Below are 17,964 nucleotides of genomic sequence, written 5' to 3' on the forward strand. Positions count from 1 at the left end.
AGGGCATTAGCTATGAGGAGAGGTTGGATAAACTCGGATTGTTTTCACTGGAACGACAGAGGTGGAGGGGTGACATGATCGAGGTTTACAAAGTTATGAGCGGCATGGACAGAGTGGATAGGCAGAAGCTTTTTCCCAGGGTGGAAGAGTCAGTTACTAGGGGACATAGGTTTAAGGTGAGAGGGGCAAAGTTTAGAGGGGATGTGCGAGGCAAGTTCTTTACACAGACGGTGGTGAGTGCCTGGAACTTGCTGCCATAGAGTAAAGTCTACCCTACCGGAATGTCTTCATTAGTTGCTGCGACCTTTCTGGGGAAGGAGGATGAAAACTTAACCAAGGTTAAACTAAAGGACTTGGCAGACCTGTTGCCATTAAAGTTAAAATGCAGGAGCTAAAAAAGTAGACATAATTGAAGTAATCGCACAGCATTTGGAATTAGAAGAAGAAGGCAAACCACATGGTGGTACAATTGAATTAGCTAAAATTCAGTTGCAGACGAGACAGCTTGACCTTGACAAATAAAAAGAAAAGCAATAGAATTGGAAAAACTTAAACTTGAATTTCAAAGAGATAGTAAAAGAGAAGGAAGGGAATTCGAATTTTAAAAAGATGGAATTAAGACAAAAGGGTGATCTTGACTCCAGCCCAGGACCCAGTGGAGAGCTCTTTAAATTTGTACAAGACCTCCTGAAATTTGAGAAAGGGGACATAGAGAAATTATACCATTTTATAGCCCTTTTTGCCATCTCATAATCTGCAGAAGCCTCCACAGAAACATAAACTTCATAAGGTCTGCCCATCAACCTGTTTTGCGTAAGCAGTGTCCAGCTTTCCTTCGGCCACTTTATCTATCTGGCTACCTTTTCAAACAAAATGAAAAATTTCTCTATGTCCCTTTTCTCAAATTTCGGGAGGTCTTTTACAAATTTAAAGAGCTCTCCACTGGGTCATGGGCTGGAGTCAAAATTTTCACTGGAGTCAAGACCACTCCTTTGTCTTAGTTCCATCCTTTTTAAACCAGAAAGTTTCAACAGCAAGACAGGCAGTGGAAATTGCTGATGATTATGAGTTTTTTTACAAGCTCAAACAATTTGTCCCCCACAAACCCGAGAAGGATAGAAGGTGGGAGGGTGAAAGGAAGGCAAGCAGCCGGGGACAAAAAGGGACAGCTGGGAACGCCCTGGGATCTCCTCCTCAGCGGTTTTTGTACTTTGTCTTACAGATGCTATCAGAGCTACAGCCTGATCTGCCATACTCTCAGTCAGGGCCAGTTTCTCTGCATTTGTTTTGTGTACCCCAATATGTCCCATGGGTTTACCCTGCAACGTCCAGCATTCTGCACGAAGGTGTCCCACCTTGTGGCAATGGTAACATTTAAGCTTGCAGATCTCACTTCCACCCTCAGCATCTTCCTTTCAAAGCCAATGCAGAGGAAGCAGCCCTGACCAAGAGTACGGCAGATCAGGCTGTAGAACTGACTGCAGCCAAGTACAAAAACTGCTGTGAGTGTGTGGGGCATGAATAACATACCTGAGAGTTATCGGGAATTCTTGTCAAAAGGAAAAGTAACTCCTTTTCCCTCAAGTGAGGCAGGTAAACCTATAGCTATACTTAGAGATACAGGAGCCACACAAGCTCTTTTGCCGGGAAAAGGCATAACTTTTCAACTGAGAGTGCACTGAATGCCAGGGTTTTAGTAAATGGTATTGGTGGGGAGTATATACCCGTATATAATAATATAAAAGCAAAATACTGCAGATGCTGGAAATCTGAAATAAAAACAAAAAGTGCTGGAAAATACTCAGCATCTTTGGAGAGGGAAGCAAAGTTAACATTTCAGGTCAGTGATCTTTCATCAGAAAGGTATATACCTGTACCTTTGTATCGGGTGCACCTAGAATGTGACCGAATATCTGGAATGGTAACTGTAGGAGTTGTCCATAGTTTGCTTGAGACGGAGTTGACCTAGTCCTGGGGAATGATTTGGCCAGAGCGAAGGTAGCAGCTTTTCCATTAGTCATGGAAAAACTGTGAAGTTAAAGAGACAGAACAGTTGCAGAAAAAGATTCCAGAAATTTTTCCTTCATGTGTAGTGACCCGAGCAATGGCTAAACAAGTTCCATTGTTGGAGGTAAAATTGGCACCACAGTCAGATTGCTGAATATCTGAAACATTCTTTGGGGATTTGGATAATCTGAAGGAAACGTTCAGCAAATCCTCTCTGATCAAGGTGCAGCAAGCTGATCCAGAGTTAAATAAAGTGGCACAATCAGCTCTAACTGCAGCTGAGGCAAAGGGAGTTCCACAAGGCTACTATATTAAAAATTGAATTCTGATGAGGAAGTGGAGACCTCCTCCTGCGGATGAAGAATGGACGGTTGTTCACCAGATAGTGGTACCGCCCAAGTATCGTTAGGAAATATTAAGGATAGCCCATGAAATTCCGATGGTGGGACATGTGGGGATCCGTAAAACCCAATCACATATAGGTCGACGTTTTTACTGGCCAAGTCTTTCCAAGGATGTGGTGCAGTTTTCTGGAATGTGCCATATGTGCCAGATTATGGGGAAACCGCAACCTGCCATAAAATTGGCACTTCTAATTCTCATCTGAGTTTTTGGGGAACCATTTAGTAGGGAATTGGTAGACTGTGTAGGACCTTTACTGAAAACAAAAGTGGGACACCAATATATACTCACTATCATGGTTACTCAGTTCCCAGAGGCCATTCCCTTGAGAACAATTTCTGCTCGGGTAGTGGGAGAAAAGATAGCCCAGTTCTTCACTAGATATGGATCACCAATTGAGATTCAGTCGGATCAAAATTCCAATTTTATGTCTAATATTTTTCAGGAAGTTATGGATAATTTGGGTACAACTCAGTTAAAGCCTTCAGCCTACCATCCACAGATACAAGGGGCTTTAGACAGGTACCATCAGACCCTCAAAACGATGATCAGGGCATACTGTCATGAATATCCACAATTGGGATAAAGGGTTAGAATTTCTTTTGTTTACCACTAGGGATTCACCTAATGAGTCTACAGGTTTTAGTCCTTTTGAATTAATTATGGACATGAGATAAGAGGTCCTCTAAAACTAATTAAAGAAAAGTTTTTGGAACAGAGGGACAAATCTTTGGTGTTAGATTTTGTACCCGTGTTCCGGGAACAGCTCACGAGAGCCTGCAAAGTGGCACAGGAACACCTTAAAGCTTCCCAAACAACCATGAAGAAATGGGCAGACAAGCATGTCAAAACCCGTACATTTCAACCAGGGGATGAGGTGTTAGTATTATTGCCTTTACAGGGAAGCATGGTTCAGTGATCCATATAAAGTGGTCAAATGAATTGGTAAAGTGAATTATTTGATTGACACCCCAGATCTCCGGAAAAAGAATTGGCTGTGTCATATCAATATGTTGGAACAATATCATTGCTGGGAGGAGGATAAGAAAGCACAGGTATGTCAGGTAGTGGGGACAGTAAAGGATGAAAGGGATAGTGAGGATGAAGCAGAAGGAGACTAGACAATTCTCAAATTGAACCTCCTACTAACCACTAGTACTGAATTTTTAGGGAGCTTGGACACGATGCATTCATACTTAGATGCAGAACAACGAGAAGACCGAACAAGACTACACACAGCACATCAAGGCACAAAAAACCTAAAAGTAAAGGCAGTCAACCGTGGATAACAAAGGAAGTTAAGGATTGTATAAGATTAAAAGAAAAGGCCTATAAAGTTGCCAGAAATAGTAGTAAACCTGAGGACTGGAATGATTTTAGAATACAGAAAAGGAGGACGAAGAAACTGATAAAGAAAGGGAGAATAGAATATGAAGGTAAGCTAGCAAAAAATATAAAATGGACTGTAATAGCTTCTATAGGTATGTAAAAAGGAAACGTTTGGTTAAGACAAATGTGGGTCCAATACAGGCAGAGTTAGGAGAATTTATAATGGGGAATAGAGAAATGCAGAGAAGCTAAATGATTACTTTGTGTCTGTCTTCACTAAGGAAGATACAAGAAATCTCCCAGAATTAGACATCCAAGGGATTAGGGGGAATGAGGAATTGAAGGAAATTAGTATTAGTAAGGAGGTTGTATTGGAGAAATTAATAGGGCTGAAGGTTGATAAGTCTCCAGGACCTGATATTCTAAATCCCAGAGTGTTGAAAGAGGTAGCTATGGAGATAGTGGATGCATTAGCGATCTTCCAAAATTCTATAGATTCTGGAGCAGTTCCTGCAGATTGGAAGGTCACAAATGTCATCGCACTATTTAAAAAGGGAGGGAGAGAGAAAACAGAGAATTACAGACCTGTTAGCCTTACATCAGTGGTTAGGAAAATGCTAGAATCCATCCTAAAGGATGTGATAAATGGACACTTGGATGATAATGATCTGATTTAAAGGCCTGTTCCCCCACCTGAACCCAAGGGGACCCGACGTCATGTGTCGGGTCTGGGTCAGGTCAGGTCGCTCTTCCGGGTCCAGCTTTTGGGCTCAGGTCGGGTCGGACCGGGTCCGGGTCGGACACACAGAGTATGTATTTAATTTTGCTCTGCTGGTAAGTGTTAAAAGTAAAAAACCTACCTGAGCTGCGAGTTCGGGACGTCAAAGAGGGAAACCCTGAGTCTGCGCAGTGAGCATCTTTATGATGTCATCACACTCATGCTGCAGCTTCCTGCAGATTCAGAATGGGAAGGTAGGTAAAGGTAACATTCTGGTGGTCGGGTCAGTCTCGGGTTAGGTCAGGCGCGGGAAAAAATGGAGGGACTTGGACCGGGTCGGGCTCAAGTCCGATGTGGTTCTGTCGGGTTTTTTTTCCCTGACCTGAGCAGACCTTTAATCTGATTGGGCATAGTCAAAATGGATTTATGAATGGGAAATCATGTTTAACGAACCTGTTAGAGTTTTTTGAGGATGTTACTAACAGAATTGATAAAGGGGAGTTGGTGGACATGGTATACTTGGATTTTCAGAAGGCTTTTGATAAAGTCCCCTACAGGAGGTTGGTTAGCAAAATTAAAGCACATGGGATAGGAGGTAATATACTAGCATGGATTAAGGATTGGTTAACAGGCGGAAAGCAGAGAGTAGGAATAAATGGGTCATACTTGCGTTGGCAGGCTGTGACTAGTGGGGTACCATAGGGATCAGTGCTTGGACCCCAGCTCTTCACAATATATATCAATGATTTGAATGTGGGCACCAAATGTAGTATTTCCAAGTTTGCAGATGACATAAAACTAGGTGGGAATGTGTGTTGTGAGAAAGATGCAAAGCGGCTTCAAGGGGATTTGGACAGACTTAGTGAGTGGGCAAGAACATGACAGATGGAATGTAATGTGGAAAAATGTGAGGTTATCCACTTTGGTAGGAGGAATAGATGTGCAGAGCATTTCTTAAATAGTAAGAGATTAGAAAGTGTAGATGTACAAAGGGACCTGGGTGTCCTTGTCAATAAGTCACTGAAAACTAACATGCAAGTGCAGCAAGCAATTAAGAAGGTTAATGGTATGTTAGCCTTTATTGCAAGAGGATTTGAGTACAGGAGTAGTAAAGTCTTGCTTCAATTGTATAGAACCTTGGTTAGACTGTTCCTGGAGTACTGTGTGCAGTTTTGGTCCCCATGCCTTAGGAAAGATATTATTGCCATAGAGGGGGTGCAACGAAGGTTCACCAGACTTGTTCCTGGGATGGCGGGACTGTCCTGTGAAGAGAGATTGGGGAAACTGGGCCTGTATTCTCTAGAGTTTCGAAGAATGAGAGGTGATCTCATTAAAACCTACAAAATACTTAAAGGGATAGACAGGATAGATGCAGCTAAGATGTTTCCCCTGGTTGGGGAGTCTAGAACCAGGGCACACAATTTCAAAATAAGGGGGAAGCCACTTAGGACAGAGACGAGGAGAAATTTCTTTACTCAGAAGGTTGTGAATGTTTGGAATTCTCTACCGCAGAGAGCCATGGAAGCTCAGTCATTGAGTATGTTTAAGGCAGAGACTGACAGATTTCTAAATACAAATAACATAAAGAGATATGAGGATAGTGTGGGAAAAAGGCATTGAAGTGGAAGATCAGCCATGATCATATTGAATGGCAGGGCAGGCTCGATGGGCTGAATGGCCTACTCCTGCTCCTATGTTCCTATTGAAAGGAGTCTGCAGGAACAAGCCAGGATATACAACCTTAGCCATACACGATGTGGATGTAGGGGAATCCTTTCCTATAAAACAGCATTCCTATCGCTTAAGTCCATAGAAACAGGCCCAAGTGAAAGCAGAAATCCAATACATGCTGGAAAACCACCTAATTGCACCCAGTCAAAGCAGCTGGAGTTCCCCAGTGGTGCTACGACCTAAACCTGATGGTTCAACTAGATTCTGCATAGACTACAGAAAGGTTAATGCAGTAACAAAGGCAGACTCTTACCCAATTGGAAGACTGTATTGACAGAATGGGCAGTGCCACGTTTCTTACAAAAATAGATTTGTTGAAAGGATACTGGCAGGTTCCTTTAACACCCTGAGCTAAAGAAATATCAGCCTTTGTCACACCCGATGGTCTTTTCCAATGACAAGTGATGCCATTTGGGCTAAAGAGTGCCCCAGCCACTTTTCAGAGACTAATGAACCAAGTGGTAGCCAGTGTTCCTAAGTGTGTGGTTTACCTTGACAATGTGCTGGTATACAGTGATACTTGGAACGACCACTTGGAACAACTAGAAGTTCTGTTTAGAAAATTACTATCAGCTGATTTAGTGATAAACCTTGCCAAGAGTGGAAGCCAGAGTAACCTACCTTGAACATATAGTAGGGCAAGGCCAAATGTTGCCAAGAACTGCAAAAGTACAAGCATTGGTGGAGTCCCCCACCCCTAGAACTAAGCGAGAAATCATGAGGTTCTTGGGGATGTTAGGTTCCATCATATCACGTGTATGGGTTTATTAACGATAGTTTTAAAGCCTCTGGTATTACATAGAATTTCACAGGAACTAGAAGACAGAAAGAGGCCATTTGGCCCAACCATTGTGTGTTTATCTTTCACACAGGCAATAGTCTTAATCCTGTGTGCCCAGCCTATTCACATATCCCTTTAAATTCCTTTCTTCCAATCACCTATCTAACTATTCTTACATATTGATGTATTTCGTGGGGTGATCACTAACTCTGACAGAGGGTTATGAGGCTGTGAACAATGTAAAACAAAAGTTTCCCTTTCCTAAATCTTTTACATTTATGTCCCCTTATTCCCCTTCAATCACTGGAAGCAGTCTATTTTTTATCTACTATGTTTTATTATTCATTTTTTGAAACATCCAAAATGAAACATGTCTATTGAATCATTCCATAGTTTCCTCTGTTCTACTGAAGACAGCCCTGGTTTTTCAAATCCTCCTTTATACTTGCATTTCCTTATACTAGACAGAATCCTAGTTATTCTGTGCCGCACCTGTTGCCTCAACATTCTTCCTATAATGTGGAGCCTATCTATAGCCTTACTAAGGTTTTATATAGATTCACTGTTACATTGACTTTCATCATCAATGCTCTTGCCATAAAACCTAGTACTCCATTAGCTTTCCTTTATGGTCCTAACCACTTGAGGTGCTGTTTTTATTGTCTTGTAACCATATGGGTTAATGTACTGAGAGCTGCTTTGAAACCAAACAATAGAATTACTTTGCAGTGATATTGAAAAGGAAGTAACTGCATCAGTGTAATAAGTTGGAGGTGGAGCAGAACTTACAATAGGACTCAGCAAATTTTACAACAAAGTCTATTTACTATATACTATATTTACTATACAAATCCCACTTATATAGAATTGCAAAGCCTATTTAAACAGCATATTACATCAAACAGTCCATAGAGTCTATTTAAAAAGGAGTCTCTACGAACTATAGCAAACGCAACTCATGACCAAAACTACAGCAACATTTCCTGATAAAAGCAGGGTGATTCTTCCAGCAAAATTCAGTGAATAGTGGATATTACATACAAATTATGTGAGGAATATCAATTCCAGTCAACTACAGCAGTAGAGTTTCCAGGTGTGATTGACGGGGGAATTACCCAATCATCTCCATTCTGTCTGGGAATAGTCGTGTCACTGCATACAGCTGTACTTTCATGGGGAGGTGCTGGTGTTTATGTGGGTACGGGAGATAGAAAAGCAAAGCCAAATCAAAGCAATCGTTACATGTCTTTGCATGGTTTGCTGCAGAATTACAATCAGTGGAATGACTTAACACCTTCCTATCCACTTGTCTTGGAGGATGTTGTGTTGGACTTACATGGGAGACAAAGTGAGGAGAAACAATAGAAATTACCTTCATCTAGGGGGAAAAAACTCCATATTTGCTTTGACAATGTACTATACATACTTTGGGTTAGCAGCTGGATATGGCACTTAGTATTAATCAACATATCCTGTCAAAAGTGGCAGCTTGATTGGAGCACTGCTGAAATAAATATGCAATGAGTTCATTGACTAAGTGTGAACTGTACACGTGGGGCTAAATTTTATGGGCCCTCTAGGGACGGGAATGGAGGCAGGGGGCCCATAAAATTGTGTGGGAAGGCAGGGAATGCCCATTGCCTTCCTGATGCCTTTGAATTTAGTGCTAGGTAGTCTGTTCCAATTAGTTTCTCCTATATTTACGCCTCTTTCCACTATTTTAATAGATGTGTTAACGCAATGGGCTGCATTTTTCAGCCCCTCGACGCTGTGAGTTGTGGCGGGGGGCCAGTAAAATTCTGTGGGGATAGGCCCGCCTCGCCCCTGACATCGAGAAGGGCCCGCCGCATATTACCGGCAGTGGGGGGGTATCTCGGTGAGGCCCCCCCCCCCAACTGCTGCTTACCATATGCAAAACGGTACTTACCTCTCCTGATTATGCTTCTTGCTCCACACTTCCATATTTTACGTTGAACGGGCAGCCGTCACATGCCATCGACAGGCTATCAGAAGCAGAAGTACTGGACAGTGAAGGTAAGACCAGATAAATAGGGGTCTAACTCTGCATACTGCAAGGGAGGAGGGAGGGAGGGATTACAGGGGTCTCACTCTGCAGACGTGTAGGGAGCTACTGCAATTCTGCCCTCTGTAAAGTTTGTCAGCTCTGTGCCATTGACTGCCTCTGTCAGTGAAGGAGCAATGGCAATCGAATCACCCTGTATGTGGGGAGAGTGCCAGAGACGGTAGGCGTGTGAAGCTTATATGTCTGGTGGGCCAATCGATGCAGCTTGTACAATCTTTATGTAGTCATGCGGTGCCACACTTAGTGGGTTAAGACGGGCGATGCCATGCCATGCCACATAGCTGCTGCATGAAAGCACCTGATGTACCACTCAACATCAATCTCTGACCTATCAGGAACCTTTGAATAATGGAAAGAACCGAGTTGAATTGCAACTTGAAGATGGGGATGGTTCACCCTATATTCATTGATGCACTTTTTGAGAGGATCCATATGCGCCGCAGGCAAATCCAACAGGCTGTTGCATCCCACATAGAGGCCCCTGGTCGTGAGCAGCAGCACCCAAGGAGAGCTCGCCACTACAGATCGGCGCGCATCTACAGGTCCCACATGACATACCTGCAGACGTTAGAGCACCAGTGTCGGAATCGACTGCAGACATCGAGAGAGGCAGTGACACATCTCTGTGCCCAGCTGAATGATGACTTGCAGCCCAGGGGCTTTGGTGGACATCCTATGCCTATGGCCCTCAAAGTGACAGCTGTTCTCAATTTTTATGCCTCTGCATCATTTCAGAGGCCTATCAGAGACCTTTATGGGGTCACTCAGTCAGCAGTGCACCGCCGCATCAGGAAGGTCACCGATGCCCTGTTCCAGAGGGCTGGTGACTATATCCACTTCATGATGGATCCTGAAAGACAAGCCCAGAGGGCCACCTGTTTTGGCTCCATCGCGGGATTCCCACAGGTCACAGATTGCACCCATGTGGCTATCAAGGCTCTTGCCCGGCGGCCAGCTGAATACGTAAACTGTAAGGGCTTCCACTCAATCAATGTGCAGCTCGTATGTGATCACTGGAAATGATTCATGCACATCTGTGCCTGCTTTCCAGGCAGCTGCCATGATGCCTTCATGTTACGCCAGTCCCAGCTGCCGTTGCTGTTCACTGAAGTGGCTCACATGGAGGGTGGCTTCTTGGAGACAAGGACTACCCCTTGCTTACATAGCTCCTGACACCAGTGAGAGACCCCACCCTGCTGCAGAAGAGAGATACAATGCCAGCCACAGAGCTAAAAGAGCCACCATCGGCATGCTGAAAATGCAATTCCACTGCCTGGATAGATCGGGTGGTGCCCTTCAGTACGAGCCGGAAAGGGTAGCTCGCATCGTTGCTGTCTGCCATGCTCTGCATAGCTACACACTCACCTTGCAGGATGAGGAGAGACATGAGCAGGTCTCATCCTCAGATGATGAGAATGCTGAGGACTTACAGCAGGAAAGGCACATGGGAAGACAGAGAGCATCCAGGCACCACATGCAGGGCGAGCAGTGAACTAGGAATGCACGGCAGCGCCTCAATGATCAAAGGTTCTCCACGTCATAGGAACCACCATGGGCTCTGAAAACCACAAAGCATCCTCGTTCACCTGTTGTGCAGCAGTCTGCATCTGCAACATCTTTGCGTCCACCATTACTGGCAGCAGAAGACTGAGCCATTGTCCATGTTACTGTATCTGTGGAGACGCATGAGTGAGTGATAGTGGCATGGCAATGATGTTATTCCATACATTGGCAGTTCTGAAGCAATGCACATGTTAGCGAAGATGATTTTGATTTTGGCCGTTCGACATTGTTGTGTTACCCATGCAGACCCATCTGTGTCACAGTGCTTTTTGGAAATGCTTGCAGATTCTCCTATGTGGTGCCACTTCTGCACTAGCAGCCTGACTGGAGGAAGGCTGCTGATATGATTTCCCTTTGGCTGTGGATGACTTTGGCAGTCACACCCTATGTGCACGAGGCCTAGAGGGCCCCGGCTGGCTGGGGGAGTGATCTTTCATCCTCTTCCAGCACTGGACCCATTGGCACCAGATGGCCCCACAGCTACTCACCTCCTCTGTCACCTCCAGCCAGGCTGCCTTGGTCAGGCGGGAGGGCCTCTTCTTACCATCGCTGGGGAAAAGGACCTCCCGCCTTGCCTGCACAGCCTGGAGGACAGCAACCAGGGAGTCTTCGCTGAACTGTGGGGCCGCCCTAGAGAACCCCTCTGCCATCCTCAGTTTTTGGTGTGGTCCTTTAAATGCAAAGGTGACTCCACCATGTAACTGCTGTAACTTCTGGCTGCAAGGTTTGTCTTGCACATGTTTGAAAACCAATGCAGGACTAGTGAGGAAACCTGTTCTGTTGTCATGGTTTTTCATCTATTACACATCGACACATGTTCACGTACACTCTGCTTCTGCAGCAGATGATCATAATTATTGGTGTAATATTTCTAGTTGGCAATGCAGCTACAATATGAACATATATTCATGGCTTTTTACGAAGATCGTTTAATTGCATTTACATGTCTTTTCGCATAAAGGTTAACAGAGAAATGAATATAGATTCCAAATGCATATTAGTCTGCAACTTTTCACAGTCTGACGATTAGAAACCCAAATGTAGATATTCTTCAACTATGGTTTTATTTCTGTTGTGTATTTGCCTTTTATGGTACATTTAAGTCTTACGCCCTGGAATGTGTACAATTAAGATTATGCACCCATGTGTAGCCTACAAGAAGGAATGTTACACTTGAGTGGAAGAAGAGGATCACAACTTCACAGGACACTGGGACACAGCAGGGTAAATATGTGGCAGCAAAGTGGAAAGTGCTGGGGAAACACAGAAGGTCAGACAGCATCTGTGGAGAGAGAAGCAGAGTTAACTTTCAGGTCTGTGAACTTGGTCAACTCCAGCAGTTTCTGCTTTGCTGCCAGATTGACAGCAGCCCCACTCTTCAGCAGTGAGGTAAGTATTTCTTTGGCAGCTGTCAGGAAACAGGTGCTGGGGTGCTTTAAATAGGGTTCCAGCTCCTGCTACACAGCTGACAAAAGTTCCCTCACTGAGTTGGATGTCCTGCCTCTCCCCACATAATATGGGGGGGGTGGGGGGGGAGGGCGCGTCGCATCTCAGTGATGCTAATGAGTCACCGCATGTAATATCACAGGGGCCCAGCAGTGGCCTTTCAGTGTGGGCAGCCCAATGTTGCAGCAATTTCTAGGCTTTAGCTCCTTTGTATATTAAATATAATTGAAGTACTATTCTCACATGAAAATTCTTTATATCAAAATTTGTGTTACTGCTGTAATGGTTTCTGATATCTTCTGTAAGATTTGATAAGTTAGGGGTGGGTTTATACCCCCTTCTAAGGTGGGAACAGACTTAGCAGCACAAAGCTTGTTGTGAATTGACTTTATTGAGATAAAGGTAAAGACAAATTTGTTACGTGTACAGATAAACTATTAGTCACAAACCCACGCAGTGATTAACAGTCTAACACGGATTATACTACCTGTATCAGAAAGTGGACGGTAGAGTGCAAACCTAGTTTCCTTTGTAGCTTTTGATCTTTAAGTTTTCGGTCGGTCTCTCTGTCTCTCTCTGTCTCGTAGTTTCTCTTGTCTCTTGTTGTTTGAAAATTTTCTGCCGTACAATATCAAAGACAGGTCTTCCTTATCCTGGCAGCTTTCCATTTAACCCTCCCCTCTCCCAATCAGTGATTAGTCTTGCATTAAAGAATGCCTTTCTGAACCAACCAAGGATCATTTGTGATGCTCGCTAACCTTTCGGATTTGCACAAGTAGTACCCCTTTGTGTTGACTACTTTATCCCAATGCTTTTACATTTCGAGTTTCCTTATCTCATTACGAGGCAAATCTACACAGAAGCTGTTTTCACTGTCTGCTCTCAAGGTATCACCCTTTTACTGCAAGTAAGCTTTTTAAAATTTGACATAATCTCCCAGAATCCCTCTATCTTGACATCTTGTCTATACTGTGCCCTATTTCCTAAGTTGTTCCACTTTACCATACTACAAAGAAGGATTCTAATAAAGCTAAATGTTAATTTATGACAATAAGTTAGTTGTTAGTTTATAATAGCTGGAATTTAACAATTAGTACTCTGGTTAGTAACCTTTAGTAACATAATAATCTTACACTTTTGTAAATGTTCCTTTCTGTATTAATTATTTCAGATGGAAAAGATATGAATTGTAAAATTTAATTATCATCTTTTAGTGTGATCATTGTCCCTTTAGTGCCCTTCAGCTGCCACTGAGCCACACAAAGTTTAAAGCAGCAATGCACAAGTAGGTTAGTTAAATAAACATTTCTTCGCTCATTTTTATTCATAGTGCTATGATCAGGTGAGGAGGGGTCAAAAGGCTCCCTCTCCTTCCTCTCCTTGTTTGACTGCAACAAGGTTTATTTATTTTAAACAGTGGATGTGCTTACCAATTCAGTGCGTGTTTAACTCTTTATGTACTATGATCATAAAAGAACAAATCGGACAGGTTTTCCTGAGTTTAAACAAGTGAGAGGTTAGTTTATTTTACTTAAAACCAAAACCCAATCTAAGTAAAAATAATAAACTATGCTCCAACTTTAACAACACACACACACAAACACATGATAGTTTGGTTGGATTAGAGTGCAGAACAAACAAAATAATATACAGTCTGTGGAGTCTGATAATTCAGTTGTCTTCTGAATGAATTTGTGGTCCTGAAGTTTCTGGTTGGTAGAGGTGGTCACCTGGTTCAGGGTTTTCTTGGAGACCGTGATGTGGATGCTTTTCTCCCCAGAGTTTCTGTCTGCAGCAATGATCGACTTGGATATTTTGCAATCCACAGCCAGGGTTCAGAACTTACAGCATTTCCTGGAGAGAAAAAAAGATAGAGCCTCACTGATATCCTGCACTCGTTAGCTCAGAAGTTTGTCTGATGTGTTCAAAAGAAAGTCCAGGTTTTCACACAGACTGGGGAAACTGTCATAAGTATTCACTTTTGCATTTTAATGAGATCCAAGTCTAAGAATTCTGATCTCTCTCAGATCTTGTTTCAATGATTACCTCATTGAGATTCATCTCCACTAGGGTTAACGTTCCAAGATGGCTTTGAATGTCTTGCTAATGAAAGCAATACCAGGTAGCATTCAAACTGCTCAAGCTATTGTCTGGATGAGAGCTATTTAGACATGCATCACCAGCTTGATACCTTGGAATGTGAGGTATTTCAATGCAAATTGCGATGACCATCTTAACTATTGTCTTTTTTAAAGGTTGAATATAGGATTCCTGCATTCCTTTTAAAAATTTAATTTAGGTTTCCAACTGATGAAGTAAAAATCATCATTCAACATAGCATGTTTTCATGACAATAGCAATAAAGATACTACCTTTAGCAGTTGACATTTTTAGGAAGCTTGACATTGGAATGTGTGAATAACTGAATTGCTCTTTGATTGCAACTGATGTATGCTGCACCAGAGATGCATTGGTACTAAGATTACTGTTACAGATGTTATCAACACAAAAAGTAACATATTTTAATCTCATATTATCAGTGATGTAAAATTTCCACAGCTCATTATCTACAGAGATTTATGCACAATGTGGAAAATTGTTTCTTGGCTGTTAGCAGGTGCAGGGGGAACATAATATCAAAGGTTAGCAAAGAATCTAGGGTGAGAAAAAACATGGACAGACAGACACTGCACAATACTGCAATGTCCTACCAGTACGCACTTCCATACTTTCTCCTGGAATTGGTCACAGTTTCGACTTGAGCTGAAACAGTTCTTGTCTTTTGCATAGAATTGTATACAATTTACAAGGCTGAAACAGACCACTTGCACCAACCAGTCACACATTTCTGTTTATTCTCCACTCGAACAGTGGTCCTAATCTTCTTGCCCTCGTATCCCTTTGTGACCCTTTCCTTTAACCACCTGTTTAACCTACTTTTAGGAGTAGGTCTCTACTTCAATCAATAACTCTGGTAGTGCATCAAACAGCCTTTCAACCCTCTTGTGTACAAAACCTTCTCCTGCTTCTATTGTATTATATTTAAGCTTAGATCAATGACCTTCTCAACTGGCCGATTTTAATTGGAATGTTCTGCCATTAATTGGCACCGCATTTGGAGAAATGTAGCTGTGGCTTCAAAATCAACAAGTTGGCAAGCTTTCTGTATAGCAAAGAGTGCTCGTATCCGTAAGTACCGTCCCTGCTTCCACTTCAGAGACGTTGCAAGTTGACAGGTAGGAAAATATGTAAGATCAGATAGTTGTCTCATTTTGACGTTCTGGGGCTAATGCGGACTGCAGTTTGTGTCAAGAGAGCAACCCCTCAAGTGAGTGAAAGAGAATTTGTAAATATCAACAGCAAAAAAATTTTAAATAGTGTTGCGGTCAGGTGAGGAGGGGCCGAATGGTTCTCCTCTTTTCCCTATCCTTGTTTGACCACAACAGGTTTGTTTCTTTTTAAAAAGAAAATACTTGCTAATTCAGTGAGTGTTTAACTGCTTATGCACTGTGATCATAAAAGAACCAGTCGGACAGGTTTTCTTGAGTACAACGAAGAAAAAGGTTAGTTTTATAATACCTAAACTGATCTAAGTAAAATAATAAAATACGCTCTGATTTTCTCCCACGCGCACACACTCACCAGTGTGGTGCCTCGTTTACCCAGACAGGGATCCGAAGGTGTGGCAGTGCCGGCTGCCATGCCAAAGATTGCAGTGGCCCCTCAAGATCGCAGGTAGGTCTATTTAAATGTATTAATTTTATTAATTTGCTTTTTTAAATTGTGGTCCTGTCATCCAGCAGCGAAGAGGCCTCTCCGGAGCTTCGGCACTGCCGGAAAGATTGGGCTGGGCCCTATGAGGTCTATGCTGAGCCCACCTTCAGGCCCCCCTCCGCCACTGAGAACAAAACTCAGCCCAGTGTCTCCATCTCAGTGGATTGGAATGTGGAAGGTACATTGATGCAAATTGGGGTAACTATCTTTAGCTGCGAGACATCTTTAGTCTTTTTTAAAAATTCAATTCAGGTTTCCAGTTAGTGGATTAAAACATCATTTGACATATCATGACAACAGGATGTCCAGGCAATTCTGCTTTCAAGTAGCAAATTTCCTGGAATATAAATAAAAGGTTAGCACGTGGTACAATCTATCAAATTACAGAATGAGACAAACTTTGCAAACTACATTATTCATCTCTGACCAGAAACATTCCCTGATGGCAGTCCTGTGGTCCTTACCAGGGGTCATCAACATGTCCGTACATGGACACCAGTGTCCATGTTAAAGCACTTTGAGGTCCGTGACTGGTAGTTTCAGGGCTGACAAATTTCCCATTGGCTTCTTCTTTCTAAACAGACTGATTTAAAAAAAAATCACAGCCATCAGCTGTCAGGTGCTTAGAGCAGATACAGTGCATTCCTTTTACAGCCCGGACCAGTTTGTGGTTTTCTGGCAGACTTTTAAGAATAAAATCAGAACCCACCAGAAAACCACAAACTTGTCCAAAATTCAGAAGCATTGTCTCTGTTATATGCACCTGTCAGCTGTGAAAATGACGACTGTGATTTTTTTTAAAAAGACCAACCACGAAGCTGCTCCCCTGAGAGTTTCCGCACTCTGCAACTGTCAGAGAGAGAGAAAGAGTGGGGGTGGTGGAGAACAGGGAGAGGGAGAAAGAGAGAGGGGGGAACAGAGAAAGGAGGCAGAGAGAGTGGGGGGGAACAAAGAGAAAGAGGGACAGAGAGAGAGAGGCAGAGAGAGAGAGAGAGGCAGAGAGAGAGAGAGAGGGAAACAGCGAGAGAGAGGCAAGGTAGAAGGGGACAGGGTGAGAGAGAGAGAGGGGCAGAGAGAGGGGGCGAACAAAAAGGGGAGACAGAGATAGAGAAAGGACAGAGAGAGCGTGGGTAGAGAGAGGGAGAGAGAGAGGGGGCAGAAAGAGGGGGCTGAGAGAGAGAGGGGCAGAGAGAGAAGGGGGGGACAGAAAGAGAGAGGGCACAGAGAGTGGGGGCAGAGAGAAAGAGAGAGGGGGATTGAAAGAGAGAGGGGGCAGAGAGAGAGAGGGGGGAACAAAGAGAGGGGGCAGAGAGAGAAAGAGAGGGACAGAGGGAAAGGGCAGAGAGGGCAGAGAGATAGAAGGGGGTCAGAGGGAGAGAGGGACAGAGAGAAAGGGCAGAGAGAAAGAGGGGGCAGGGAGAGGGGGTAGGGAGAGAGGGGGGCAGAGAGAGAGAGGGATAGAGAGCACGAGAAGGGGGACAGAGAGAGAGAGGGCAGAGAGAGAGGGGGAGGGCAGAGAGAGGGAAAGAGGGGGCAGAGAGGGGGGCAGAGAGAGAGGAAGAGAGAGATAAAGAAAGGGAGAGAGAGGGGGCAGAGAGAGAGGGGGCGGAGAGAAGGGCAGAGAGAGAGGGGGAGAGAGAGGGGAGATGGCGAGAGAGAGGGAGGGGGAGAGAGAGCGATCAAGATCACTCCTGGCAGATTGATGTCTATCTGGAATACTCCACATTACTACAAGAAGTGTGCAGGCAAACATTGACTACTTGTGCAAGCAAAAAATGCCAGGTATCTCATTAAATCAGTGTCCAACATTGTGACCAGAAAGTAAGTCAATAAATTAGTCTTCTCATATAAAGCTTCTTCACAAACATGCACCTTTGTTGTTGTTTTGATAAATAGTAAGATATATTTTTAATACCTTTATCTTTCTGAAATTGTCTCACCGGCCCCTATGTGAAGACAAAAATTGTAATGTGCCCCCCACCCCACGCGAAAAGGGTGGACACCCCTGCTTCAAGCCTTTAACCTTGTTTAGTTTAAGGCTTGCGTTATGTAAACATTTTAAAATAGCAAAAGGAATGTCTCAATTTCTGTGGTCTGGCACGCATTACTTTCACCTGGGACACAAACACA

Source organism: Heterodontus francisci, chromosome 16 (genome assembly GCF_036365525.1).
Source record: "Heterodontus francisci isolate sHetFra1 chromosome 16, sHetFra1.hap1, whole genome shotgun sequence".
NCBI lineage: Eukaryota > Metazoa > Chordata > Chondrichthyes > Heterodontiformes > Heterodontidae > Heterodontus > Heterodontus francisci.